General features: G+C 46.3%; 1 pseudogene; it reads left to right on the forward strand.

The window, feature by feature from the left end:
- Positions 1-219: 219 nt before the first annotated feature.
- LOC101556147 (cleavage and polyadenylation specificity factor subunit 5-like) lies at positions 220-1,913 on the forward strand (annotated as a pseudogene).
- Positions 1,914-4,101: the final 2,188 nt, after the last annotated feature.

The following is a 4,101-nucleotide window of genomic DNA, read 5'->3' on the forward strand; positions in this document are numbered from 1 at the left end:
CAGGTCTAGTTGTTTTATTTCAGAATTCCCTAATAATATCTATCATTCCATTTCTGGGGGAATTTGAAATAAAAGAAGCATTTTGGTTGCCAGTTAGAATCTTGGGATTTCTCTTGGTTTTGGTTTTGCATTGTAGTTTCTCCCTCTCCTGCTGTGCAATGGTGCTCATTACCAGACCGCTCCCGGGCGAAAGCCTGGCGCTGGGCCTGGCACTCCGCCATGTCGGTGCTGGGCAGGCACAGAGGCTGCATTGTCCAGGGAGGCGCCTGTTACTGTCAGAACCGGTGATGCTCAGCTCCGGTCAGGGACACACTGTCCCAGCAGCTCTTGCTCTGAGGGATGGTTTCTCGCATGCCCTCCTCGGCCTGGCCGTCCGAGCTGCTCCCATTCTCACCTCAGCCTCTGTCCGTATCTCCCAAGGAGGTTTTCTCTGTGGCTTCAACCTGAAGCCTGGCTTGGTTTCTGAGGACGAGCTAGACCTTCCCACTCTGTCCCGTGGGAAAAGGACAGAGTCCCAGTGCCAGTGACACAGACCCAGACCTGAGCACATGGGTCTTCTGCTCCCCTGCGCGCCTGCACCCCCTATTGTGTTTTTCCTCCTCCCCATCCCACTTTGCATCTACAATCCTGCAGAGGTAGCACAACCTGGCCTGCGCGCTCCTCTTCTTAACGGCGGGCGGCGGCTGCCTAGCGGGGACGCCGAGGGCCGCGCCGCTAGCACGGGGCAATTTCCCTGCCGCTTCCTCTCCACTCGCCCCGGCGGTGCCCCAGCTCGCCAGCATGCCTGGTGCCGCCCAACCGCTCGCAGACCGGCTGGCCCTGGGGGTCACGCAGTTCGGCAACAAGTACATCCAATAGACCAAGCCCCTCAACCTGGAGCGCACCATCAACCTGTACCTTCTTACCAATGACACTTTTGGTACGGAAGAGCCCCTCTATGAGAAAGACAGTTCTGTTGCAGCCAGATTTCAGCGCATGAGAGAGGAATTTGATAAAATTGGAATGAGGAGGACTGTCGAAGGGGTCCTGATTGTACATGAGCATCGGCTACCTCATGTGTTACTGCTACAGCTGGGAACAACTTTCTTCAAGTTACCTGGTGGTGAACTTAACCCAGGAGAAGATGAAGTTGAAGGATTAAAACGCTTAATGACAGAGATACCGGGTCGTCAGAATGGAGTCCTACAGGACTGGGTCATTGATGACTGCATTGGTAAATGGTGGAGACCGAATTTTGAGCCTCCTCAGTATCCTTATATTCCTGCACATATTACAGAGGTAGCACAACCTGGACAGGGGAATGTGGGCACAAGTGCCTGTGTGTTGGGAGCTTCTGGAAGCAGGAGCTCCCCAGCCCACTTGGGACTTCAACCCCTTCGCAGCAGCTGCTACTCCCTTTGCTCTCCCCTCTGCACTGCTGCACAGGGTGCCTTCACCCACACTCGGGCACCTGCTCCTCAGCCCCACCCCCCTCCACGTCTTCCCTTTGCACTTGACCTACTCTACTGCGGGAGATCTTGACTGCGAACCACCATGCAGCACCAACTCAATTCTCCATCTGAGCATGTCCATGCATAAACTCAACACCCATTTGCAGACCTTTAGGTTCACTGCAGTTTTCGCTGAGTAGAAGGGGGTGGGAGGAGTCAAGTGAAATAGAAGTTCAGGGGAAACTCCCACTTCCAGAGCTGAGAGCCTTACATAGGCTTTCAGTTCCCAACACACTGGAGCCATAGGCCCTTGTTTCTGGGTCCAGCTTTCCCTCTCTCTGGAGGAAAACAGGACACATTAATAAGCCTTCCTTCGGGTCTTCTGAAGGGGCAAGGAATGTTCCTCTCACTCCATCAGTATAGTCCAAGATGTACCAGAAATTATTCTCCCTTCCATTAGAAGAGAAGGGAGAAGCCATATGACTCAAAAAAACTTTTCCTCAGATGCTCTCCCTGGGGAAAATTGTCATTTGCACATCTAATTCCAGAAAATAATTCAAGTATTAGCATACAAGCCTGAGACTGAATATGGGAATTGATAAATTGTCCTTAAAAATCAGGCACCATAAAATGTGAGAGAGAAGAGAGGTGCCTGACATAGAGGCAGGCTGGGTTGGGGGGTGGCTTGAAGGGGTGGGAGGGAAACTGGGGACAGCAGTGCTGGAAAATTACACTAGTGAAAGGATGGATGTTGGAACATTGTTCTACAGAAATGCAATCATGAACAATTTTGCAGTGCTCTATCTACAGTGATTCAATAATATATGTGTGTGCGCACTCGAGTGTGTGTGTATAAAGAGATGAAAAAAATCAGGCACCATTACAATGAAAGGATCAACTCTGATGTACTTGTTAGCTAAACAAGGTCTATTTTCTTTACAACAGGATCCCTGAAACTTCGGGCTTTTGCATTTTCATTTTGTTAATAAATTTAATATATCCCCTAGATTGTTCATTGTGCGTTTTGCTAAAGGAAGGTGGCTAGCAAGAATTGTCAGAGGGAATCACTTACACATTGATTTTGTAAATACTTCAATACCTATATGGTGAGATTTACAGGGAAACAGAAAAGGATTTAAGGACAATTTAAGGACAGACAAAAGTTATGCAGGAACATCAGACTTGTCATCACCTCTAGGGAAAGACGCTTGTGGTCATACAGTTGGTGAAAGAATTGCTCGACTAACAAAGTAGATTGACTTCAGTGGGGAGGGACATACACTGCATTTTTACTGCTCCTTATCTAATTCAAGGATGAATAGTAACAACAACTAGGTTTTACAGATTTAATATAAAGTAGTCACTGATATGAATAGCATCCACATATAACAATTGGGAAGAGAAAAAGAACCAAATTAAAGACAATATCCAGGCAAGATTATTTCTGTTTCCCAAACTAGTGAAAGTCTGAAAAATTTGAGACTTAATAGGATGCAAGGATTCAAAAAGTGTTTAGTACTAATCTAAATACCATTTTATCATATTCAGGTGAATACAGTGTACTGTCTCTTGCTTTCAATCACATTTAACTCAGCCTATAAAAAGACAGATCCAAGATATAGACAACCAACCCATGTTTGCACCCATGTGCCCACATTGCATGCGACAGACACATAGTATCTCTGTCCAGATTCCTTTTCCATCATAGTCAAGAAAAACTCCCACATTAAAGCAAATCAGAGGTTACTACTGATAGACCTTTCAACCTTTGTGCTTCAAAATGCCATTGGACCCCATTTCTGAAGGGCGGGACTTTTAGTTCCTCCAACACAACATGATTGGTGAAAGAGACCAAACTGCAAACTCCCAAGTTTTCCATATAGGCGAGAGCCCTTTTTGCTCTGAATCGCCCTTTTGATCCTATACTATGCACCTCTCCTTCAGAGAAGCTCCCTGGAGTGAAGGGCAGAATGAGTATGAGAACAGATTCATTAATGAATGTGAGTGCAAAAGAGAGACAGTGAAAGGTGTGGAGCTTAGTTTTCTAAGATTGTGGAAGGCCATTTCTCTGCTTGAGAATCTCATGCACAATCTCATGTAACCCTGAACATCATCATGCTGTGGCCTATTTCTGAGCTCATTCGAAGGAGTTAGGTTGCTTTTTTTCCAAGCTCATCCAAGTTGGCAGAATAACTGAAACAAAAAATATGATGGCTGGACAGAGTGAATGTGGTTTCCTGTCCATTGCTGCTGCTGCCTTCACAGATTAGAACTTAACTTGGCTAGAGTTTTGTTTCCTTTTTTTCTTTCCACATATTCTTATTAAAATACTGTGACTTACGAAGTTATTTATAGTTCAGTTTTAGACACAATATTATAGCACCGATCCCACCACCAGTGTCAACTTCCAATGCCCCCTGGTTTCCATATCTTGCTTCCCACCTTCCACCTGAACCCCTCCCCCACCTCAGTCTGTCCTCTTGACAGACACCTTTTTAAGTTTGGTTGTTAAAATTTGGGTCTCCCCTTTGTACCTGACTCTACTATCCTGGCCCCTATTGCTTCTCATCTGTCTCTTCTCCCCCTCCCCTCCACTCTTTTTTCTTTTCTCCCTGTACTCTGGGGCCAACTTGGCTACTGTTTTTAAATAAATAATATGGAACTAGAAGAG

Source organism: Sorex araneus, chromosome 9 (assembly GCF_027595985.1).
Source record: "Sorex araneus isolate mSorAra2 chromosome 9, mSorAra2.pri, whole genome shotgun sequence".
Classification (NCBI taxonomy): domain Eukaryota; kingdom Metazoa; phylum Chordata; class Mammalia; order Eulipotyphla; family Soricidae; genus Sorex; species Sorex araneus.